Source organism: Hemitrygon akajei, chromosome 25 (assembly GCF_048418815.1).
Source record: "Hemitrygon akajei chromosome 25, sHemAka1.3, whole genome shotgun sequence".
Taxonomy (NCBI): Eukaryota; Metazoa; Chordata; class Chondrichthyes; order Myliobatiformes; family Dasyatidae; genus Hemitrygon; species Hemitrygon akajei.
Window position 1 is genome coordinate 33,601,597 of NC_133148.1, and position 26,851 is coordinate 33,628,447.

Below are 26,851 nucleotides of genomic sequence, written 5' to 3' on the forward strand. Positions count from 1 at the left end.
GCCTTTAAATACTTAGCAATCAGCTGACTGGCCGCTATTACAGAAACTCAATTGTGACGTAGGGAGGTGAGGGGGGTGTTCTATTTGCTGACTGGTTGCTTGGCAAACCCCATGCGTTGTCTGGAATTTTGCTCGCATTGGATTATAAATGGGATTGAGGTCTACATCTCTGTTTATAGAACTGTTTGCGGGAAACCATGCTTCTAGGAATTCTCTTGCTTGTGTGCTTGTGGGACTTCCGGTAAGATGGCGATTGTTTAGCTGCTCCGAACTTTTGTTCCGTTACTGTCGCTACCTTTGCACTAAATGTCTCCATTTTTTAAACCTTAGTTAGGAATTATTTCGGTATCTCTTACTTGCCTGTGAATATATCTAACTTACAATGTCTAGCAAGAGTTCTAAATCTGGGAGAAAAGAAGCTATGACCCCGTTGGACGAGACTCTGGTTGCGCTTGGAAAGCTCCAAGACGAAATCTTAAAGGAATTTAAAACCGCTTTCAAACAGTTAGAAGACAAACTGGATCGGATCAACAATAAAGTGGACAAACATGCTGAACACTTATCTCGCATCGATTCGACTTCTGAAGATTTAGAAAGCCGTGTTCGATACTTGGAGACTCTCTGTTCCAGCTTAGAGGAAAAATCTAACAAACTTCTTTCCAAAATGGTGGATCTCGAAAATCGCAGCAGACGCTGTAACATCAGAATTCTGGGATTACCAGAGGCAACTGAAAAGGGATCAACCGTGAAGTTTTTCGCCGAGTTTCTCTGTGAGTTATTCGGGAAAGATTTGCTTCCGAAGCCGCCCAAGCTCAAACGGGCACACAGAGTTTACGTTCCCCCCGGAATTCTGGGGTCCCGTCCGCGACCAGTAGTCTTGTGTTTCCATCAATACCAGGTAAAACACAGTCTGATCGTAGAGGCGCGTCGCAGGGGGTCGCTTCCTTTCAAGGATACAACCATTTGCTTTGTGGAAGATTTTGCACCCCAGACCTTAAAGATGCGCGCTGAGTTTAAAGGCGCAATGAAAGTGCTTTTTGATCGTGGCTTGTGTGCTTGCTTGCGCCCTGACTTTCACTGACACCCAGTCAAACTTGTGCCCCTCTCGATATTCATGGGCGTATTTACGGACACCTTAAAGTGCTCCCGTGCTTTATATGTGATGAGACCTGGGTGGTGTCAGGGAGTTTGGTAGTCCCACAGCCAGGGGGGTTGGGGAGAGAAGCTGTTTCCCCATCCTAACAGTTCTTGTCCTGATGCTACGGTACCTCTTGCCTGATGGTAGGGGGTCAAAGAGATTGTTGGGTGGATGGGAGGGATCACAGACAATGCTAAGGGCCCTGTGTACAAAATATCTCGGATGGGTGAAGAGAGACCCCGATGATCCTTGCAATTCCAGTACCAGACAGTGATGCAAGCGGTCAGAACACTCTCGATGGTGCTCCTGTGAAAAATGGTTATTTAATCCCAGACGTAAACATGACCAGTGAACTCTGACAGACCAAACAAGTCCAGGATGACAAAGGAACAGATTAATTTGATCGCCGTAGCCCTGGTGAGATCAGAGCTTGAATTCCAGCTTTGTTTTGTGCCAGATTGACATTGGAAACTGGAGCAAAGGAACAGTAACAATACCTTTCCCCAGCAGAGGGTCATGTAAAGGCAGGACAAGGTTTTAAGGTGAAAAGTTTAAAAACGGATTGATGAAAAACTTTTTCCATATAAAAAACACCAATGGCTTTTGGGACTGCCTGGTAAAGGAGGCTATTGAAGTAAAACTCGAGGAAAAGTAGTTTAACAAAGACAAAGGTCTTGTTCCAAGAACTCAAATATGATTGTAAACAAGGTGGGAGAGTGGAAACCTGATTGGATGAGGACTAACCAATCGGGAGGAACAGAATATAGGGGTATAAATTCCACTGGACTACACATGCCAAGGCATCATCCCTGAACACGGTAGAGATGGTCATCAAAAAATTGGTTATAATCGATAGCTGTACCCAGCTAGAAGCCCAAGAATTGTTTCTTCATAAGCTACAGAGAGTTGTAAACTCAGTCTGCTCCATTATGGGCTCCAGCCTCTGTGGTATCCAGGACATTTTCAACAAGTAATGCCTCAAAAAGTCAGGGATTTCATTGAAACCTACTGAATATCGAAAGGCCTAGATTGAGTAGATGTGGATAGTGGGCGAGTCTAGGACCAGAGGGCACAGCCACAATACACAAGGACGTCCCTTTACAATAGACATGAAGGAATTTCTCTAGCTAGAGGGTGGTGAATTGTGGAATTCACTGCCACAAACAACTGAGGGCAAGTCATTAGGCACACTTAAATCAGAGGTTGATAGGTTCGCAATTAGTCAGGGTGTGAAGGGTTACAGGGAGAAAGTGAAGGCACGAGAATGGGGTTCAGAAGGATAATAATTTAGCCACAACAGAATGACGGAGCAAACTCAGTGGATCAAAGAAGGGACGGCAGCTGATATATTTCACTCGGAGCTTGTGGGGGGTTGGTATGTCTCCAAGACACTCGCAGGTTTCAACAGATGTACCATGGAGAGTGTTCTAAATGGTTGCATTGCTGTCTGATATTGGGGGGGACGGGGGACGTGGAGCTAGCGGACAGGATTGAAGCAAGCTGCAGAAAGTTGTAAACTCAGTCAGCTCCGTCATGGGTACTAACCTCCATAGTATCCAGGACATCTTCAAGGAGCGATGCCTCAAAAAGGCTGCGTCCATCATTAAGGACCCCCACCACCCAGGACATGCCCTCATCTCATTGTCACCATCAGGAAGGAGGTACAGGAGCCTGAAGACACACACTCAGTGATCCAAGGACAGCTTCTTTACCTCCACTACTAGATTTATGAATGGACAATGAACCCAGGAACACTAGCTCACTACTTTCTTAATATAGATTATATACACACACACACACACACACACACACAGTAGTTCAGTTCTTCATTTACACATTGCATTGTACTGCTGCTGCAGAGACTACAAATTTCATGACATCTGTTTCTGCTCCTGCCTTAGGTCTCATGGAGTGCTGCCTGTGTTGAAGTCACACAGAACGGTTATACGTTTGAACTGGTTTATTCTAAAAAAGCTGACACAGAGTTCAGTAAATAAGCCACAGGAAAAACAAAAGGTACACCACATGCAGTCACATGGGTCGCAGAACTGTTTACACAGAAGTTACTCAAAATAAGCCGGCACAGAGGAAGCGAACAGAGTTGTATCGGTGAATGGGAAGGGGATGGAGGGGTGGGGGGAGAAATCTAAGGGCAGGACAAGTCTCCCCCAAACCCTCCCCCAGCCTATCTCACCCCACAAGGAACCTTTCATTTTTTTGCCATGTTAGGGAAATCCTCCAAGAGGACCACAACCTTGTCATGGGGTTTGGAGCCTTGCATGCCTCAGTAACTGGAGTCAGGGCTTTATGCTTTGGTTCTGGGTAGGGTCACCCATGCCAAACAGGTCAAAGGGTAAAGGTCAGACTAAGAGTGGCCCACTGGTCCTCCAGGTTCAAGGTCTCACCCCAGGGCTGACTGCAAAACAAAACTGTTACGGAAACAGCAATGAAGAATCCTTCTACCTCTGAGTGTGACGGTATTCCTTTGAGTCTCCACCCGGGACTTGCGTGGCTAACAGTGAAAACCGAGAGGAAGCTACTGACATGAAGGAAGCCCTGAACTCCAGAGATGGAGGACCTGCATTGCTGCCCTGACAGGCACGTTAGGGACAGAGCCATCTGTCTAATTCACCGTGCAGATATGCAAGGGGCAAAAATGAACAGGAAACGGCACATCATGGACACTAGAGGTTCTGCAGATGGTGGAAATCCAGAGTAACACTCACACACAATGCTGGAGGAACTCAGCGGGTCCTGCAGCATTACAGAGGGGAAGGATTAAAGACCCTTCATAAGGACTGGAAAGGAAGGGAGCAGAAGCCCGAATAACGTTGGCACCAGAATGTGTGCACCACGTGCAGAGGCTTCCCCCAGCGCACCGTTGGGTGTGTTGGTCAAGTCAAACGCCATTTCACAGTGTGCTTCCATAAGCATGTGATAAATGGACGGGGAGAGGGGAAGGATTACAAAGCTGGCAGGTGAAGGGGTTGAATTACGAAACTGGGAGGTGATGGGTGGAAGAAGCACAGCTCCTCTCCTCCTCTTCCCATGCTCCACTCTCCTCTCCTGTCAGACATCTCCTTCGGTCATCCTCTCCCACCTTCTTCATACCCCCTGCCCCACCCACGCACCTCCCTGCCAGCTTGTACCCCTCGTCCCACTGCCCCCTGCCTTTCTAGTTCTGATGAAAGTTCTCAGTCCAAAACGGCAACTGTTCATTCCACACCTTATATCAGGGGCTCCCAACATGGGCTCAGCAGCCCCTGCGGTTAACGGTAGGAGACGCGGCACAGAAAAGATCGGGAATCCCTGCTGTAGATGCTGCCTGGCCTGCTGAGTTCCACTGGTGCTTTGTGTGCGCAGAACAGTAGACGGTGGAGTTGATGACATGGTCAAACACTGGAACTTTTAACCAGCAAAGTCTCAAATAATGCTGTAGCAGGGATCAAGTGAAAAATCAGAACACATCCGCAACAGGCCCTGTTACTAAGCAAGTCTGCTGTATTTAAAATTCAAATTCAGACTTCCTGTGCAACACACACAATGCTGGCGGAACGCAGCATTGATGGAAATGAATAAACAGTCGACTTTTCAGGATGAGACCCTTCTTCAGGACTGAGAGTGAAGGGGGAAGATGCCAGAATAAAACGGTGAGGGGGGGGGAGAAGAGGGAAAAGAGGCTAGCAGGAAGGTGACGGGTGGGTGGGAAAAGTCGAGGCTGCAGTGGAAGGAATCTGATAGGAGGAGTGGGCCCAGATGGAAGTAATAGGCAGGTGAGAAGAGGTGAAAGGTCAGAGTGGGGGGGGATTTTGTTTACGGGAAGGAGAAATTGATATTCATGTCATTAGGATAATGTTCAGACTTCCTGTCCTCAGTTCTGCTTTTTTGATTCTCATTTTCTAATCAGCACAACCTCTTGGTTTTCAACAGTGAACACCTCATCAAGGAGGAAGCCCATTCTTCACTGCCAGTGCCCAACTCCTCTTACACCCAGGCCGAACACACGGGGACCACACCTGGCAACCTCTAGCCTGCGCTCACAATGGGCAGATCCTCATCACGGCTTGCTCCACTCAGCTACGGGAGGATAACCGTTTTACTCCCAAGCCCCAGTTAGCAAAATCAGAAGATCTGATCTACGCCCTCCCCCAACCCAGCCAGGGCGGGAATGGACTAAACCCCAGTCCCAAGGTCCTTTTTCAGTTACGTGGCACCCAGAGACTTATTTCCAACTGCAAAAGACTGCCCTCCACCATTTTAGCCTCAGCTCTGAAAATCTAACCCTTCAGACCAGTGCCACCTCCAAGAGGACTCCAACCCTGTCGTAGGGTTTGGAGGCTTGCATGCCTCAATGATGAGAATGAAGAGAAGGCAATGAGGCAGCCAACACTCCACACACATACACAATGCCTAATCTTAGGGCACCCACAATTCTCAGCAAAACCGGAACGTAAACTTGACCTGAACATCAAATTAATTCCCACAGCCACAGGAGTTTGTGTCTTCCCCTGTATTACACTCACCCAAGAGGGCCACGAACTTATCGTAGGGTTTAGAGGCTTGCGAGCCTCAATGACCCCGGAGAGCTATGTTGGCTGGAGTCAGGGCTTTGCGCTTTGGCTTTTGGTAGGGTCACCCATGCCAAACAGGTCAAAGGGTAGAGGTCAGACTAAGAGTGGCCCAGCAGGTTCGGCTCTGAATGGCAAAACAAAACAGATATGGAAACGACAATGAAGACTCCCTCTACATCTGAGTGTGACAGTATTCCTGAGTCTCCACCAGGGACTTGCCTGACTGACAGTAGTGAAAACCAAGTCAACGCTACTGACACAATAAAGGAATCTGTGACCACCACCAGAGATGGAGGACCTTCAATGCTGCCCTAAACTCCAGCGATGTAACGAGAAAAATTAGACGACTAGTGCCCAGACCAGCACGGACACAGCTGACATTAAAATATTACTACTTCCATTCAGCACCACCTTCCAGGTTAATTATACAATGAATAAAGAGAAAGCCTCCCAAGTTTTCAAAGAACAAGATGAAAAATTGGGAATTCTTCAGCAAGGCTTGCAGGAAAGTATTGAAAGCACTACCTTTCCAACACCCAGACTACTGCTTACTCACTAACAAACTCCTAATGGAAGAACATCAACTAGTCCTTGCTCCACACTGCTGTCAGCCAACATCATTCTCCCAAGCCAGACAAACTTAATACTACTTTGGAAGTGCAAGGCCATAGAGCAAGGGTTCCCAACCATTTTTATACCATTAAACTGGGGAGAGGGAGGTTCGTGGATCCCAAGTTGGGGACGCCAGCTGTAGAAGATTTGAAGAATATGGTGGCTTTTGTGTCAATGGCTTTAAAATCACCCAATTCCTTAGAGGAAACTGCAGTTCATTCAAGAATAGATGCTAGCCGAGCATGCCAGTGGCAAAAGGCACGAGGAGAGGGAAGGTGCATCTGAAATCTTTTCCTTCCATACACCCACACCACAAACGTATCCGCTAGGCCTCGCTTCCTTCAGACAGCTGAGAACCACAAGCCAACCAGGCTGTAGAAGGGCAACAAGCAAGCGCAGGCACATTAGTCAGTTTACACTACCAGCCACACACTGGCACTCACGCAATTTAGAAAGTTTGAAAAGGGGAACTGAATGAAAACGTGAGGAAAACAAACTGAGGGAGTTAGAGCAAAGGAACTGAACCATGTTTCTCTTGCACACAGCCAGCTCAAATGGGCCAAACAGTCACGTGTATGGGTGCAGAAAACCGTAGAGTCAAAGTAAATCGAGAAGTCGTAGGTATAGCTGGCATCTAGCCAAGCAGCTTTCAGGTAGGGCTGCCAACGCTACAAAGATAATCACGTTGTTACCTGCCCATGCTCCACAAATCTCAAAAGTCAAGCTCAATTGGCCACATTAATCAAACTGGCTTCAGTTTTACCTCCAAGAGGACCAGTACCTTGCCGTAGGGTTTGGAGGCTTGGAGACTCATTGACTATGTTGGCTAGAGCCAGGGCCTTGTGCTTTGGCTCTTGGTAGGGTCACCCATGCCAAACCGGTCAAATGGTAGAAGCCAGACTAAGAGTGAAGTGGCCCACCAGCCCTCGAAGTTCAGGGGTTGAGCTCAGGGTCAACAACCATGGGAAAAACAAAACATGGAAACGGCAATAAAGAATCCTTCTATACAGAGAGATGGAGAACGCTCATTGATGCCCTAAACACCAGTGGCATTATGAGAAGTAAACAAGCTTCATTTTTAGAGGAAGTTTTAAACTGGACCTCATCTCAGATGAGGGCCTGGTTCTAAAATTGCACATCCTCTTACTGTAGGGCCCTGACTGATCACTGAAGTGCAGAACACTGAAGGAGACTTGGACCCAACAAATCACACTGTTAAAACCAAGGCCCTTCCGGGGAGAGTCCATGGAGCTCACCGATAACCCCTCCCCCCCCAAATTAAGGATTTTCCTGCTGATTCACCCAGAGCGGAAAACATCAAATGCATTTGACTCATTGACTCACTTAACTCATGCTTAATCTGTGAACTATGCAGATTTGGAGGTGCAATTAGACTGGGAAAAAACAGCGAGACTGATATTCCAATTTTCTACCGCGGCACTCGTAGAGGCTGAGGTCTCAACTGTGAACGAGAGTTCTGTGCCCTGACCAACATTTCTCTTCAACACGAAAGGTCAGCTTTCTCAGTTGGAAAGGGCACAGACTTTCCCCAACCAATAATCCAGAGAAACATAGTCATCATGGGATGTAGACAAGGTGCTTCAGAAATGACTGTTCTGTTTTATTTAGAAATATATACAATTGCAGTTACAGGCCCTTCTAGCTCAACAAGCCCACACTGACCAATTACACCCATGTGACCAATTGACGTAACTCAAAGTTCAAAGTAAATTTATTATCAAAGCACATTAATGTCACCACGTACATAGAACATAAATAGGAGCAGGAGTCGGCCACCTGGCCCATTGAGTCTGCTCAGCCATTCAATAAGATCGTGGCTGATCTGGCCGTGGGCTCATCTCCACCTACCTGCCTTTTCCCCATAACCCTTAATTCCCCTACTATGCAAAAATCTATCCAACCCGTCTTAAATATATTTACTGAGGTTGCCTCCTCTGCTTCATTGGGCAGAGAATTCCACAGATTCACCACTCCTTGACGAAAGTGGTTCCTCATCTCTGTCCTAAATCTATTTCCCCAAATCTTGAGGCTATGTCTCCCAGTTCTGGTCTCACCTATTAGTGGAAACAACTTTCCTGTCTTATCTACCCGTTCATAGTTTTATATGTTTCTATAAGGTCTCCTCTCATCCTTCTGAATTCCAGCTAGTATAGTCCCAGGCGACTCAATCTCTCCTCAGTCTACCCCCTCATCGCTGGAATCAATCTGGTGACCCTCCGCTGCACTGCCTCCAAAGCCAGTATATCCTTCCTCAAGTAAGGAGACCAGAACTGCACACAGTACTCCAGGTGCAGCCTCACCAGTACCCTGTACAGTTACAGCATATCCTCCCTGCTCTTAAATTCAATCCCTCGAGCAATGAAGGCCAACATTTGCCTTCTTGATAGCCTGCTGCACCTGCAAACCAACCTTTTGCGACTCACGCACAAGCACTCCCAAGTCCCTCTGCACAGCAGCATACCAAAATGGATAGCATTGCATTTACCAACACTGTACTCCATCTGCCAGACCCTTATCCACTCATTTAACCTATCAACATTTCTCTGCACTCTCCATATCTTCTGCACAATTTGCTTTTCCGCTCAAAATTTGGTATCATCCGCAAACTTACATACATTACACTCAGTCCCCTCTTCCAGATCATTACTGTGTATCATGAACATTTGCAGGCCCAGCACCAACCCGTGGCACACCATTCACCAGATTGCCAACCAGAGAGGCCCATGTACCTTAACTCTCTGCTTTCTATTGGTTAACCAATCCTGGATCCACGCTAATACATCTCCCCCAACTCCATGCATCCTTATCTTACAGATAAGTCTTTTGTGCGGCACCCTATCGATAAACCCCCGAGATCCATATTCTTGCGGGCATTCACAGTAAATACAAGAAACACATTAGAATCAATGGAAGACCACAGCCACCAGGACAGGCAACAATTGATGCGCAAAGAAAATTCAACTCTGCAAATACAAAAATGAAATAAAGAAATGATAATAAATAAGCGATAAATATCAAGAACACGAGATGAAGATTCATTGAAAGTGAGTTCAGTGATGGGCTAGTGAAGCTGAGTGAATTTGCAAAGTCTTTAGAATATGGGAGGAAACCAGAGCACCTGGAGGAAACCCACACATTCACGGGGGGCGGGGGGGAACTTATAACCGCCTTACAGACAATGGTGGGAATTGAACCCCGGTCACTGGTGCTGTAAGTGTTACACTAGCCGTTGGGCTATTGTGCTGCTCCGTTGACTAAAATCACTGTGACTGTGTTCGTTAGTGAGTACACAATTGTACACAACTCAAATCTACAAAACCCCAGACTGAAGCATGTACGTTGCAAGGAAGCACAGAAGTTAGTGTGACACTATTACAGCCTGGGGCGTCAAGAATTCAGTTCAATTCCAACCTCGTCCGTGAGGAGTCTGTACGTACTTGTCATGGAATGCATGGGTTTACCCCGGGTGCAAAGACATTAGTAGGTTAATTGGCTGTTGTAAATTATCCCGTGATTAGGCACGGGTTAATCGTTGGTTGCTATGCAGCGTGGCTCAAGGGGCCAAGGGGGCCTGTTCTCTGCTTTCTCAACAAATAAGCTTTTCAATTAATGCTTTCGCTGTAATGGCCAACTAGAAGTCAGTTTAGGGACAAAATCTAAACCAACCTACGGCCAATCCGAACTCCTCAGCCTCTGGAATTTCAGAATCTGGTTTAAGATCACTGCCGTATGCCGTGAAGTTTGTTAGCTTTGCAGCAACAGTACAATGCATAATAGAAAAAAAACTGAGTTACAGTAAATATATATTAAATAGTTACATTAAATTAGTGCAAAAATAGAAATAAAAGTGTAGTGAGGTAATGTTCATGGATTCATTGCCCATTCAGAAATCGGATGGGAAAGCCGCTGTTCCTGAACCATTGAGTGTACGTCTTCAGGCTCCTGTACCTCCTTCCTGACGGCAGCAATGAGAAGAGGGCATGACCTGGGTGATGGGCGATTCTAACCAACCACTCCCCCCTTCCCACCCCAGCAACAACCCACCCAGAATGGTTTACAGAAGAGACGGATATCAAGGCAGCCAACACTCCATACACACGCAATTCCTCGGGCACTCACGATTCTCAACAAAACATCCATTACGCTGCAGCCGAACAGGTTACAGGGATGCAAACTTGAGCTGAACATCAAGTTAATGATCACAGTCAGATGAGTTTGTATCTTTACATCTGTATCAAACTCCAAGAGGGCCACAACTTTGCCGTTGGGTTTGGAGGCTTGCGTGCCTCAGTGACCCAGAGAGCTGTGTTGGCTGGAGTCAGGGCTTTATGCTCTGGCTCTTGGTAGGGTCACCCATGCCAAACAGGTCAAAGGGTAAAGGTCAGACTAAGAGTAGTCCGCCAGTCCTCTAGATTCAGGGGTTCAGCTCAGGACTAACAACTCTCATTGGCAAAACAAAATTGTTATGGAAACAGCAATGACGAGTATATCTAGATGGCCAAGGACAGACAGACGGAGAACGTTCATTGCTGCCCTAAAAGCCAATAGCACAAGTGCAGTAAGTACTGTAATCACAACACAAACTGGGTTTCACAATCAGAACAGAATCAAACACATTGCGGCCATGAACTGTGGGTGGCACGATAGCACAGTGGCTAGCACACTGCTTTACAGTACCAGCGACCGGAGTTGAATTCCCGCCGCTGCTCGTCTGCCCCGGGACCACGTGGGTTTCCTTCCACAGTCCAGAGATGCTCATTGGTCATTGCAAACTGTCCCGTGATTAGGCTAGGATTAAATCAGGGGGAAGAAAAATCACTGGGCGGCGTGGCTCAAAGGGTTAAATCACTGCATCTCAATAAATCAATCACTGATAATCATTTTTTAATCATCTGAGTGTGACAGTATTCTTGTGTCTCCACCCAGGATTTGCAAGACTGACAGAGAAAACCAAAAAAGCTGCTGAACACCATTAGAGATGGAGGACCTTCATCCCTGCCCTAAACATAACAGGCTGCAAGTATCTGTAGTACAACTTACCCATTGCTCGTGAAGTCACGATGCTTTACGGTTTAACTATAAAAAGATTTACGAGCTGCAGGGAGTAGTTACGGGGCTATAAATAAACCAGTCACCACTGCCAAAATTATTAGTCACGATCATGTTTACATGCAATTCCATTCTGTTCAGACCTCATTCACTTACAGGGCAGAGCGAAGGTGCATGTTAGGGCCTATCACCATAGTTACTCTGACTCAAACTTCAAACCATTTGTGGGTATCTAGGCTAACTGATTCTATCACTCCAGATTTTACACACATACACAGCTTACTTTTGTGGCATCACCCACTCCGGCGGGGAGGTTATGGGTTCGGGAGCGACTCACCTCCTAGAATCGAAGCTGCCACTCAACAATACAGTACTGCCTTTCAGAAAGGCTCAAGGCATTGTTTAGCTTGCCAGGGAGCCATAAAAAGATAGTGAAACCCCATTCAACGAACAGGAGGGATCCCTTGTCCTGCCCAATAGTTATCCACGTTAGCAGTACGCTGTTATGGCGTCATCTGTAAGACTGGGGTTCAATTCATGCTGCTGTCTCTCAGGAGTTTGTACTCTCGCCCTGTGACCAACGGGGATTTCTTCCCACATTCCCAAAGACATATGGTGAGGGTTACTGAGTTGTGGGCATGCTACATTGGCCAGAGGTGTGGCAACACTTGCTGGCTGCCCAGCACAAATCTTTGCTGGTTTGGCTCGACACAAATGATACATTTTGCAGTATGCTTCACTGTAACTAAGGCAATCACAGCTAATCCTTACCTCAGCAGATCTGGTCAATCACACTGCGGGTTTTTGTTGGCACTTACTGGCTGCTAGGTTTCTTAAACATTCTAGGTGCAAGAAGATTAATTATGCAAATCTTCATTCTGTGCGCACTTGTTATCTTGCACGTGAAGGGACTGGGCCTGCAGCTGCAGCAGGAGAGGCATCGGAGCTGGTGCGCTCCATCAGGGGCAGTGTGGCCCAGCATCCAGGCAGGAGTCCGTACTGCCCCCCTCCCGCCAGAAGACAAGTTCTGTTATGGTTGGACGTAGATTGCTTTGGATGTAGCATGCCTTGAACACTTATTACTCGATTGTGATACCATTTTTGCTTGGTACCTTGTGTGCTTTGTGCTGTGTGTGACTGCTGGTGTTACGTTTTGCACCTTGACCCCACAGTAACGCTGTCTCATTTGGCTGCTTTTGATACACGGCTGAATGACAATTAAACTTGAATTGAAGACTAGATTCTCTTTAAAACTCACTCCCAAGTTCTTTAAACCTTGTCAGCAGAACTAAACTTTGCTGCGGCTACAAAAGAAGTCTTTAAATCCGTGCAGAAATCCCGAACTCCCACCACACTCCTGCACACCAGTTAGTGGAAAACGACTCCAAACTGTGTAAGGCATTGAGCAATTGTGACATATATTATTGGTGAGCTTATGCTGCTGTTGAGTGGGCCAAGTTACATCCCTCTGGCACAGGGTCCTGAGAAAAGCAGGACTCGCCATCGGAAAGGCAGGAATCCACTCAGATTCCTGCTCTGTGGGGAACGATCCAATGGATCTCAGCAGTCTGGTGTCCCAGTGAGTAGGAGGCAGAGGAAACTGCCGACATTGATAATGTAAGATGCCGCAGGCCTGTTTCCCTTGTCTGGCTGTGAGATGGGCGGAGTGGGAGCTGCATAGTTGTAATGAAGACTAGGCCTCAAGCCGCAGACTTGCCTGCCGCTGAAGTCCAGGTGAGGTGAAGCCAGAGGTGGTGAAGCATGCCATCCGTGCTCACTTCGGTGCTGCCCTCCCTCCCAGATTCAATCAGTGGAATGACAGGCTAGATTGCGTGCATCTGTACAATGATGAGTGTTTGAACCATCAATTTGCGGGACACGTCGCTCAGGGTCTTGGACTACATGAACTTTTTTGCGTGACCGGTTTTTTTACTCGTTATTTTCAAAGTGCTGAGTATGCTTTGCACCTTAGCCCCATAGGAATGCTGTATCTATGTATAGGTGAATGATAAGTAAACTTAATTTGATCTGAACTATATATTTACAGTAATTTCAGGCTGGCCAACCACTCCCAGTTAGTGCTTCTCCCCGGGTTCTCTGGACAATGTTTGTGTTTAAACAATGAGTGCAACGCTAGACTTTGTTCACAAACAGTGAGGAGCTGGATCTTTTTTTTTGCTGGAATTGCAAGCTGGAAGGGCTGTTAGGGAACGCAAAGTGTGTTCTTATTAGGTGACAGAATGCATAAACACGAGGAGGTTCTTTAAAACAAACCGAGGGCAGCCTCAATACAGGAAAACAAATCTTTGGTCAAGTCTCAGCTGGAATATAGTCTGTTTCTGGCACCATTCAGATGGCAGGTCAGAATCAGGTTGAATATCACTGGGGCATGTCGTGAAATTTGCTGTCTTTACAACAGCAGTACAAAGCAATGAACAAGAGAAAAAAAACTAAGTATTTACTAATTTCTTAAATTAGCAGTGCAAAAGTAGAAATAAAAAGTATGAGGTAGAGTTCATGGGTTCAATGAACATTCGGAAATCGGATGGCAGACGGGAAGAAGCTGTTTCTGAATTGTTGAGTGTGTGTGAACCTCCTCCCTGACGGTAACAATGAGAACAAGGCGTGACCTGGGTGATGGAGGTCCTTAGTGAGGGACACCGCCTATATGAGGCATTGCTCCTGGATACCATGGAGGCTAGTGCCCACGATGGAGCTGACCCAAGTTTACAACTTTCTGCTTATTTTGATCCTGTGCAGTAGCCTGCCCTCACCCCCACCCCACACCAGACGGTGATGCAGCCAGTTAGAATTCTCTCCACTGTACATCTGGAAAAATTTGTTAGAGATTTGGGAGTGGAGTGAAGTATACCAAAATGTTTGTAGGAATATGGTTTTCAATCATCCAAGAGACTTTCATCTACATTTTTTTAAAAAATATAAGTGCAGGATACTTGGTGCCCAGCAGGTAGGACCTGCTTTGAGTTCAGGCAAACATTCATGGACTACCAATTTTCAAACAGATTTTAGACCAAAACTAAGCCATAAGGTCTCTTACCATCATTCAAAGGAATCACAGCTGATCTAATTTCTATCAACCCAACAGAATTCTGCAGTAAGATGCTTGTAAGAGTCATAAGCACATGAAAGGTGTAAACTCCATCATGGGCATCAGCCTTGGTAGTATCCAGGACATCTTCAAGGAACGATGACATCCAAGGGACCCCCACCACACAGCACGTGCCCTCTTCTCATTCCTACCATCAGAAAGGAGGTACAGGAGCCTGAAGACACACACTCAATGATTCTGGAACAACCGCTTACCAGCGTATGCCAGTGATATTGAACCTGACTCTGAAGGAGACCAGCTCCTCAGTAGAGATTATTAAGAGCACCAAATTTCTTGGCGTTCACCTGGAGGAGAATCTCACCTGGTCCCTCAACACCAGCTCCATAGCAAAGAAAGCCCAGCAGCATCTCCACTTTCTGCGAAAGCTGAGGAAAGTCCATCTCCCACCCCCCATCCTCATCACATTCTACAGGGTTGTATTGAGAGCATCCTGAGCAGCTGCATCACTGCCTGGTTCAGAAATTGCACCATCTCGGATCGCAAGACCCTGCAGCAGATAGTGAGGTCAGCTGAGAAGATCATCGGGGTCTCTCTTCCCGCCATCACAGACATTTACACTACACGCTGCATCCCCAAAACAGCATTATGAAGGACCCCACACACCCCTCATACAAACTCTTCTCCCTCCTGCCGTCTGGGAAAAGGCACCGAAGCATTCGGGCTCTCACAACCAGACTATGTAACAGTTTCTTCCCCCAAGCTATCAGACTCAATACCCAGAGCCTGGACTGACACCTTACTGCCCTATTGCCTTGTTTATTATTTATTGTAATGCCTGCACTGTTTTGTGCACTTTATGCAGTCCTGGGTAGGTCTGTAGTCCAGTATAGTTTTTTTGTGTGTTGTTTTTTTACGTAGTTCAGTCTAGTTTTTGTACTGTTTCATGTAACACCATGGTTCTGAAAAACATTGTCTCATTTTTACTGTGTACTGCACCAGCAGTTATGGTCAAAGTGACAATAAAAGTGACTTGACTCGAGCTCAGAGCTTCAGTTTTTATTCAAGAGTCTTGGCAGCAAATCAGCAAGTAATAAAATTCTGAAATATGATTTTAAGAATCTTTATCAGAAGAATTGGATAAGAGCTAGAGGACTCAAGTTACTAATGTAACTTGAAGATTAAATCATGAAAACTACCTCACTATTTCCCCTCTCCTCCCTTTATGTACTAATTTTAAAATACATACTTATTGTAACTTGTGTTTTTTATTACCATGTACTACAATGGACTGTTACCATAAAACAAACTTCACAACACATGCCAGTGATATTAAACCTGACTCTGATATTTACCCAAAAATGATAAAAATAACTAATTCTGAAATCACAAACAAGAGAAAATCTGTAGATGCTGGAAATCCAAACACACGCAACAAAATGCTGGAGGAACTCAGGTCAGGCAGCATCTATATAAAAAAAAGTAAACAGTTGATGTTTCGGGCCAAGACCTTTCGTCAGGTCTTGATGAAGGGTCTCGGCCTGAAGCGTCAACTGTACTCCTCTCCATGGATGCTGCCTGGCCTGCTGAGCTCCTCCAGCATTGTGTGTGTTGCTTAACCTTGAAAAGAAAAACTTAATTTCCAACAGGAACAGCCTAGTGTACTTTTCATCCATTAAAAGACAATTACATCAACCGCAGGCATTAACTGGGTTTAACGTCATACAGAAGCTACTTGTACCTTTCAGTGGGTGCATGGGGTGTCCTGAGAAGGGTATCACTGGTGAAGGGGCTTGTGTCCATTCCGGGGCAGCTCACTGAACCTTGGTCCCCACTGGACACTCAGCTCTCACCTGTGGCTCCAGGTAGCTGTATACATGTGACCAGCAGCCTCACTCCAGTACACGGCTTTGAAAGGCTTTGTCCCATGTGAGTTAGGGACGTGCCTGCCCTAGCATGCCAAGTCAGCTCTGGCAGGTTGGGCAGATGAGATCTACAGTGAGATCCAGTGGCTGGGAAGGCGGTACTGCCACGCTCCATGGAGAGCGAAGGGCATGACAAAGCACCGTAACCAAGGAACGAAGCGTCTGTGACGCTTGTTCTGAATTTCTGAGATCAAGAGAGTGGAACTGTCCCAATGTAATGGCTTTTCCACTTTAAAACCTCTCCCGTACAGGTTTTCTGTCATCGGCAGACACGACGTACCTTTCAGAGCTCCGCATGCAAAAGGCTAGACAAAGAGGCATTTGAAATAAAGGCAAAGAAATGTGTATGAAAAGGCAAAATTAACACCAATCTCAGTGACCGGAGAATATAAGTGACAAGTTAGAGCATATATGTCAAACTCAAGGCCCGCGGGCCAAATCCGGCCCGCGGTGGAATTATCTTTGGCCCGCGAGATAATATCTAATTACTATTAAAGCTGGCCCCAGTAATCGAAGCGCCTATGGCGTATGATATGGCTAATGCTGAGTTTATTCAGGTACCAGATTTTCAGGGTTTTTAGTGTTTATTCGGCAGTCTTCTTCATAAGAAACGGAATTTGTAAAGTGAAACACTTTGTAGTTATAGCAGAGACTGAGACACATGAGAGCAGGCTGAAAAAATGGAGGCAACGAAAGCTGCGTTCGCACGCGTCCGACTGATCCGGCCCGCATGAAGCTGCATTTTGCTCAATCCGGCCCGTGACCTAAAATGAGTTTGACACCCCTGAGTTAGAGCAACAAAATGGTAGCGGAGAAAGAAACTTAAGGGAGGTCAAAATTTTTTGCATTTATACAAGAAAGTAGTTCAAGAGCATTATTGAAAGGAGCTCTTCTTCGGCTGTCCATCGATTTTTGATGATGACTGAGGCCTGGGAAGGTTGTATGGGAGACCGGCAGTTGCCCAAGCTGCAACTCTCCCCTCTCCATGCCACCAATGTTGTCCAAGGGAAGGCACCAGGCCAATGCAGCTTGGCACCGGTGTCAACCACACATTGCTCTGCAACAAGTGCCTTGCTCAAGGACACAACATGCTGCCTCAGCTGAGGCTCGAATTAGCCACCTTCAGATCACTAGACCGACGCCTTAACCACTTGGCCACGCGCCACACTAAGTGAAGGAGCAGAGTAAATAGGAAAACATTATTTACAGATGAGCTGTCCCGGGTCCAGCACACAAGTGAATTACAAAGAAAGCTCAGCAGCACCTCCATTTCCTTAGAAGTTTGTGGAGATTCAGCATGACATCTAAAACTCTAAAGTTCTATAGATGTGTAGCGGGGAGTATACCAACTGGCTGCATCACCGCCTGGTATAGAAACACCTCTGCCCTTGAATGGAAAATACTACAAAAATTAGTGGATTCGGCCCAGTTAAGTCCTCCTCATCATTGAGCATTTACACAGTTATACATTATCGTAGAAAAGCAGCATCCATCACGAGGGATCTCCACCAGCCAGGCCATGCTCGTTTCTCGCTGCTACCATCAGGAAGGTACAAAAGCCTCAGAACTCTCACCATCAGGTTCAAGAGTCTGCTACCCCTCAGCCATCAGGCTGTTGAACAAAATGGGATAACTACACCCAACTTCACTCGTCCCATCATTGAAGTGTTCCCACAACCAATGATCTCACTGTCAAGGACTCTTCCGTCTCACATTCTTGTTCTTTAATGTTATTTATTTATATTTCCATTTGCACAGTTTGCTGTCTTCTACAATCTAGTTGATCTTTCATTGATCCTGTTATAGTTACCATTCTTTAGATTTGCTGAGTATGCCCACTGAGTATGAAAATGAATCTCAAGATTGTATATGGTGACTAATAAAATTTACTTTGAACTTTAAAGTTGTTTGAATAATTGCAAGGTCCTCAGCACTCAAGACAGAAGAACATTCTGAACATCCTTAAAACTAGAACTAAATTAGTGACACAAACTTCGCAAAAGTTTCAAAATATGGTACTGAAGACTGACAAATACTTTGGACCAGATGCTAAGATTTTAATAGAAGCAGTTAATTATACTGGAAAATTAGAAGATCCCTAACGTTCAATTCAAAAATCATTCCTTTAAATGGTTCGCATTCTGCTATTTAAGAAAGGCATAATAAATTAGAGAATATGAATGCACGCTGTAGGAACTCAGGTCAGGCAGGATCTATGGAAATGAAGTGGCATTTCAGGCCAAGAACTTCACCAATCATGACAAGAGGAACAACAAGCACTTGAGACAAGAGAAACTTGAGATTATAGAAAATAACTTGAAAGGTTCTCTGGCACCTTGGCATTGATATGTTCAAGAATGAGTGATGGGAGGAATCCTAATGATCTGTACACCATTAGGGATATTGCCTTTGCAAGAGAGCATGGTCTTAATTTACCAGCATGACATTAAGTTAAAATGCTTAAATAAGAATGCCTTCAAATTTAGATATTAGTGATATCCAAGTTTAAATGTATTAAAGGGGAAAATACTAGGATTGCAAGATTTGTAGAAGATATTGGGGTTGTGCTTGATCCATTAGTTCACAACTTGCATTAATGATTTTTTGTGGGGGGGTGGGGGAGAGGGGGATTTGGAGGCCAATGTTCTAGCTGCATTTCGTGCGGGAGGGGGGTTGATGATCGTATTGCCATTCCTTTTTATGCCGGCAGGTTTCGGGGGGGGGGGGGGGTGTTAGCGGTTTGCTGTTCCTCTCTGACCCGTCTTCCATATCTTCCTTTTCTCATGGCTGACTGAAGAATCTCAGAGTTGTGTACTGCATGCAGACTTTGATAATAATAAACCTTTGAATTACCAAAATTGTGTTAACAGCTAAGTGAGCTGCCTCAAAACCTAACATGGGCAATTGTAACAAAGTTCTTAATAATAAATCTAATAGTCTGTATCAGGTTGACACGCTAACCTCAAAAGAGGGAGCAGCCAAAAAGCAGACAAATGAAGATTAAGAAACATGGCATTTTGACCAGAATACCAATTACAGGGGACAAGGGGAGATCTAAATGGACTGGAGCAGAGAGATCAATACTGCTGTGATAAATTAAAGCCAGTTTAAATATTCTAATTTTAGAGGTACTAAATGGGGAAGCAATGGTTATCTTGTATCAGATGATACATGGTGCTGTGCACAGCTCGTTCCTGTCATTTCTATTCAGTCAAATTTGACAGTGACAACATGTAATCTCAAAACTTCTGTAAACCCGCTATGGTGTTTCCCATCAAGTGGACATTTCGGAGGAGAACCGCGACCTTGTTTCCTTTAAAAAAAAATCAAAGGTTGGAAGCAGCGTTGGATGGGGTTTGGTTGGGAAGAGTCCAATCCTGAACACAAACGTCATCTTGCAGAGGGGCCAAATGTGTTTCAATGTGGTAATCTCTCTGCACGCGAGCCCTCACACACCCGTTTCAGATTGCATTTAAACCACGACGCAGGCCGGCGGTGTAGTGGCATCAGCACCGGACTTCGAGGTGAGACTTTAACCTTCAGTACAAGTCTTTTGTACCTGGTAGACTGATGTCCTAACCCACTGACAGATTTTTTTAAAATCCTGATCAACTACCTTCCCTTTCAAAAGTACATGTCCACAGATCCCAAAAAGTTGCCTCACAGGTAGATAGGGTAGTTAAGAAAGCTTATGGGGTGTTAGCTCTCATAAGTCGAGGGATAGAGTTTAAGAGTCATGAGGTAATGAAGCAGCTCTATAAAACTCTGGTTAAGCCACACTTAGAAAACTGTGTCCAGTTCTGGTCGCCTCACTATTGGAGGATGTGGAAGCATTGGGAAGGGTACAGAGCAGATTTACCAGGATGCTGCCTGGTTTAGAGTGTACGCATTATGATCACAGATTAAGGGAGCTAGGGCTTTACTCTCTGGAGAGGAGGATGATGAGAGGAGACATGATAGAGGTATACAAGATATTAAGAGGAATAGATAGAGTGGACAGCCAGCGCCTCTTCCCCAGGGCACCACTACTCAATACAAGAGGACATGGCTTTAAGGTAAGGGGAGGGAAGTTCAAGGGGGATATTACAGGAAGGTTTTTCACCCAGAGAGTGGTTGGTGTGTGGAATACACTGCCTGAGTCAGTGGTGGAGGCAGATACACTAGTGAAATTTAAGAGACTACTAGACAGGTATATGGAGGAATTTAAGGTGGGAGGTTATATGGGAGGCAGGGCTTAAGGGTTGGCACAACATTGTGGGCCGAAAGGCCTGTACTGTGCTGTACCATTCTATGTTCTACGTTTTATGTCTTATTAAAAGCTATCAGATTAGGTTAAACTTTTTTCGTGTTCAGTCATTAGATGTCCCTAACACAAAATTTCTAAAGCAACACAAACACACACAAAAGTCTAGAAGAACTCAGCAGGTCAGGCAGCAGCTAAGGAAATGCATAAACAGTCAACTTTTCAGGCTGAGACCCTTCTTCAGGACTGGACTGGGGGGGGGGAAGACACCTGAATAAAAAGGTGGGGGAAGAGGGGAGAAGGATAACTAGTGACAGGTGAAGCCAAGTGAGTAGGGAAGATGAAGGAAGCTGATAGAAGAGAGTAGACCATGGGAGAAGGGGTGGGGGGTAGAAAACGAGGAAGGATAGGAAGGTGAGAAGAGACAAGAAGCCAGAATAGGGAAGAGAAGGGGAGGTGAATGGGAATTTTTTTTTAAACCCAAAGGAGAAATTCTGCCGACCGTCTCACTTTAAATTACCAACTCTATTCAAATAAGTGGTTTTCCTGTCTAAACTAAAAATTCTGCATTTTCTATAAAGATGGAAATTAAATGTACAAGACCACAAGGGATGAAAAACATGTGCATTTGTATAAAACTATCCAACTGTCAGGGTGTCCCAAGGCATAGCAGACTCACTGAGCTACTTAGAAACCTAATCACTGTGGCTTTGTAGGAAATAACAATAGAAACCACAAAGGTTCCACAAGTAGCAGAGCAAGGAGGGATGCAGTTGCTTCCTCGGCAATGGTGACCAAGGGATATTTTACTTCAGACACAAAAGTTCAACTCCTATCCTTCAAAACTGTACCACCCGAAAGAAACTTTTGCTCTTCCAGACTGAAGAACAAGCAAATCAGAGCACACTACACATTCACCAGCTCCATAGCAGACACTTACCTATTTATTTTGAGATTTTGCCCGGAACAGGCCCTTCCAGCATGACCCACTCCGCCCAGCAAACCATCTACTTAACACTAGCCTAATCACAGGACAATTTGTTGTCCCTCTCCGCACCTGGGGATGCTTCGGACAGCTAACTTGCTGTTTCTTCAGTATTTTTGTCTGGTTTTTGTTAAAAAACAAAGGTCGAGCTGCTGGCTCGCTCAACCCAACATGAAGCCAGCCGGATTTGAACCCGTGACCATTCGCCTCAAAGTCCAGTGCAGACGCCACTACGCCACTGGCTGGCCAAGGGCAATTTACAATGACCAATGAGCCTACTGACCAGTAGGCCTTTGGATTGCAGGAGGAGACCGGGGCACCCGGTAGAAACCCGGGAGCGGTGTCTCAGAAAGGCAGCGTCCATTATTAAGGACCTCCAGCACCCAGGGCATGCCCTTTTCTCACTGTTATCATCAGGGAGGAGGTACAGAAGCCTGAAGGCACACACTCAGCGATTCAAGAACAGTTTCTTCCCCTCTGCCATCCGATTCCTAAATGGACATTGAATCTTTGGCCACTAACTCACTTTTTTTTTTAAAAATATACAGTATTTCTGTTTTTGCACATTTTTTTAATCTATTCAACATATGTAATTAATTTACTTATTTATTATTATTTATTATCTTTTTCTGCTAGATTATGTACTTCATTGAACTGCTGCTAAGTTAACAAATTTCACGTCTCATGCCGCTGATAATAAACCTGATTCTGATGTTCAAGCTCCTCATGTACAGCGGCAGGAATTGAACTCCTAACTCAGTTATGCCCTGAGCAGTAATAGTGTCGCACTAACGGCCATGCTTCTGTGGTGCCCTGATATTACTTTTGGAGAACTTTAGCCTGTTTAACTGAGGATTAGATTCTTCTATCAATACGTAGCTTCATGACATGCAACTGAATACCCATCTTATTCTTGCTCTGGGCTCGACGGCCAGTTTGGGAGCGACCACCAGTACACCAAAATGCACTTAGCGGCCACCTGCTCATTACTGCAAACATCTAATCAGCCAATCATGTGGCGGCAACTCAAATGAATTGAAGCATGCAGACGTGGTCAAGAGGTTCAGTTGTTGTTCAGACCAAACACAAGAATGGGGAAGAAATGTGACCCAAGTGATTTTGACCATGGAATGATTGTTGGTGCTAGATGGGGTGGTTTGAGTATCTCAAAGACTCCTGGGACTGTCACACAGGGGTTTCCAACCTTTATGCCATGGACCTTTACCATTAGTAAGGTGGCTAGTGAAAGAGGTCAGAGAAGAATGGGCACACTGGTTCAAGCTGACTGGAAGAAAACAGTAACAAATTACAACAGTGGTGTGCAGAAGAGCATCTCTGAACAAACACATTGAACCTTGAAGTGGACGGGCTACAGGAGGTACCAAATAAAATGGCCACTGAGAGTAGATGCCCCTGGTAATTCTTACAATACAGGAGATGGTAGCAATATCCATAGCCCAGGAATAAGATCCAAGTGATTTTGACCATGGACTGTTTTGTTAGTGCCACACAAGATTTCACAGTCTCTAGGATAGGGGCTCCCAACCTGGGGTCCACAGATTCCTTGGTTAATGGTAATGGTCCATGGCAAAATAGGTAAGGAATCTCCTGCTCTAGAGTTTACAGAGAATGGTGTGAGATTTTAAAAAAGGGGTCAGAAGAGAATGACCAGACTGGTTCAAGCTGACACGAAAGCAAATACACACAGGTTACAACAGTGGTGTGCAGAAGAGCATCTCTGAACGCACACGTCAAACCTTGAAGTGGATGGGCAACAGAAGACCACAAGCACACACTCAGTGGCCACTTTATTAAGTACTAAGTGGTCACTGAGTGTATATTTCCACTAAATGAGATCAAGGAACTATAAATATAGGATAGGAACTAATGGCTGAAAGGGGATTTCAGGAGGAACTTCCTGACCCAAACATAGGTAGAAATGTGGAACTCTTTACCACCTTGAGCCCGTTAATGTCAATACATTAAAATGGGAAGATGATAACAGGAAGACATGTTGTCCCAGGTCAGTAGTCTGGTTAATGGTTCAATGACTCCATTTAATAACACAGAATGTATACAACTTACAACTTGAAAGTCTTATTCTTCACAAGCATCCACAAAGCTGGAAAAAACCCCAAGGAATGAATGAAGAACCCCAAAGTTCTGTCATCCAGTAAGGCTGCCAAGTTCTGCAACCACATGGAACTCAGTATAACCCAGTTGTAATGTCTCTGTAAACTGTGCCTTTGGGCAAAGGGTGATGGGGAGGGCAAGGTGAATCTCTGGAATTCTGCAGAAGGTTGTAGATCACAACCCATTTCCCAAGGTAGATATTTACTTAACTTTATTGTCACCAAACAATTGATACTAGAGCATACAAACATCACAGTAATATTTGATTTTGCGCTTCACGCTCCCTGAAGTACAAATCGAATTAAGTATAATAAAAATTTAAATTATAAATCATAATTGGAAAATAGAAAAGGGAAAGTAAGGTAGTGCAAGTCAGGTCCGGATATTTGGAAGGTACGGCCCAGATCCGGGTCAGGATCCGTTCAGCAGTCTTGTCACAGTTGGAAAGAAGCTGTTCCCAAATCTGGCCGTACGAATCTTCAAGCTCCTGAACCTTCTCCTGGAGGGAAGTGGACAAAAAGTGTGTTGGCTGGGTGAGTCGCGTCCTTGATTATCCTGGCAGAACTGCTCATTCCTGAAAGGCTGGAATTGAGGACAATGGGTAATTCACAGAGATTTACCAGGATGCTGCCTGGATTAGAAAGCTTGTTTTATGAGGATAGGATGGACAAGCTAGGGCTTTTCTCTTTGGAGGACCAGAGGTAACTTGATAGAGGTGTACAAGATAGAGACAGACTCTCTCCCCCCCCCCCCCCAACACAGGGTAGGCATAGATATTACGAGAGGCATAGCTTTAAGGTGCTAGATAAAAAGAAGTCAGAAGTTTTGTTTTAAATAAACAGAGCAGTAGGTGAACGGGGTGCACCATCAGGCATGGTGATAGAGGCAGACACAGTACGGATGTTTAAGAGACTCTTAGATAGGAGAATGTATAAAGAGTTAGATTTATCTTGGAGCAAGTTTAACTGCTGATTTATACCTCTGCATAGGCTCTACGCCGCAGCCTTCGTAAGCGGCCTGCGCCGTTGTGAATATTTATACCTGTGCGTTGGTGAGTCTGTGTCACTCTGCAATTCACCGCCAAAACGCTAGTTGGCGGTGGGGTTTCTACGCCACTGTGTAGAGTTTCTTCGTGTACTTCAAACAATGACGACCGAGTGCAACGTGTTGGAGTTGGAGCTAATAAATGTTGAACAAGGGTTACTTTTATTGAAATTACTGCAACACAGAAAAGAGAGATGTCGGAGGAGATGGTGTGTACGACCATTGAACGGATTGAGGAAGAAGGAGGGTGAATTTCCGTGCTTGTCCGGCCACTGAGAGACACAGACGAGGAAATGCATTTCAAATATTTTCAGACGTCGGCAGGTAGATTTGCCGGTTTGGTTCATCGTCTCCAACCATTTATTTGGCATCAGTGTATGCACAGTATGCCTGTAGACAGAAGGAAATGCGATGCTACTGAGCAGACCAATCACAGTTGTTGCGGTCTACATCGCCGCGACGCACAGTTATTTTTGAGAGGTGAGCGTCAGGCTATGGCATAGGGTACAGCGTAGGTTACGCGGCTATGCCATACCTACGGCGTTCATTTGACGCAGGAGTATAAATCAGCCTAAAGGGTCAGCATGTCATCGTGGCCTCAAAGGCCTGTACTATACTAAGGGGAGGTGGCCTGGCCAAGACATGATCAGGTGGAATGGCAGGGCAGTTTTTAAGAGCCAGACAGTCCACTCCTGCTCCCATTAAAGTGGAATTCCATCAACACAACGATTTTGGTTTAAGAGAAACTGAGGCTTGGGAAGCAATGGATCACACCAAGCAGAACTGAACTGAGTTAACAGCTGAACTTTAATATGTAACATACGGATGTCAGTCATAATGTTGGCGCATTCACACAAGGTACCCTTACAGGAAGGGTGTAAATCCCATATCATTTTTCCCTCAGTCATCAGGTACAAAGTCAATGAAAGTGTTCCTGACAGCTCACAAATATGGAACGCTTTAGGAATTGGCAAGCTGTTAAAGGGTCAGAAATTCTAGGTCTGATTTGTGATTGATCTGCTACTAAAAGGTAAAGGCCTCCCACCAAGCCCAAAGAGCGTTGCCTGCATTTTCTGCGTTTTGGATGTGGACTTGGGGTTACAGACACTTTTTTCCAATCTTATAGTTCTTTTTTCATCATCTGCGTTTTTCCTTCCCAATCTCTTCTTTTTGTGCTTGGAGGAAGGATTTGAGGGGTCGATGTGGCTGTGCCATTTTTGTTCATTTTTTGTGCGGGAAGGAGAGATTTTTGGGGGCTGATGGTGCTGCCGTTCTTTTCTTCCTTGGTTTCACGGCTACCTGGAGAAGAATTTCAGACTTGTTTACTTTAATAACAAATGAATTTTTGATAAGTGCGCACAGAATGATAAAAGAGTGGCTAGGCTCAAGTTCCTGGGTGTCAATATCTGAGGATCTATCCTGGACCCAGCATATGGATGCATTCACAAAGAAGGCATGACAGTGGCTATACTTCATTAGGAGTTTGAGGAGATTTGGTATGTCACTAAAGCCACTCGCAAATTTCTACAGATGTACTGTGGAGATCTTTCGAACTGGCTGCATCACGGGGCTGCGGAAGGTTGTAAACTCTACGAACTCTATGAAAGGAACTATATACAGTATAATACACACACATAAATGTGTGTACATATACACACACACACAGTACTGCTACTGCTAAACAACTTTCACAGCATATGCCAGTGATATTAAACCTGACAGCAAATCAGCGGGCAAGAAATACAGACTCTCAAAATCATATTTCAGCATTTCATCAAAACTAGACTGAAGTTACAAATGTATCTTCCTGAGGAAGATCAAAACATATTTGTTGAGATACAGTGGGGAAAAAGGCCTTTCGAGACACACTGCCCCGCAGTCCTCGATTTTAACCCTAACCTAATCACGGGATAATTTACAATGACCAACTAACCTACCCACCTCTTTGGATTGTGGAAGGAAACCAGAGTACCCAGAGGAAACCCACATGGTTTTTATCCATGATTTAATACTGAAAAATTTCACGACATATGCTGGCGGTGTTAAACCAGAATCTGATGACA

At 45.2% G+C, this 26,851-nt stretch overlaps 1 protein-coding gene across 4 annotated transcripts in view; it reads right to left on the reverse strand.

Moving 5' to 3' along the window:
* LOC140716503 (RAC-beta serine/threonine-protein kinase) overlaps window positions 1-26,851 on the reverse strand; it is a 153,191-nt gene that overhangs the window by 97,171 nt on the left and 29,169 nt on the right. The window contains exon 1 of one of the 4 annotated variants that reach the window (XM_073029295.1): window positions 11,020-11,038. The exons of the other annotated variants lie outside the window; for them this stretch is intronic. The gene's annotated coding sequence lies outside the window, so the exon portion shown is untranslated. Of the gene's footprint in view, window positions 1-11,019; window positions 11,039-26,851 lie in introns of those variants that run through there. 4 annotated transcript variants of the gene reach the window in all.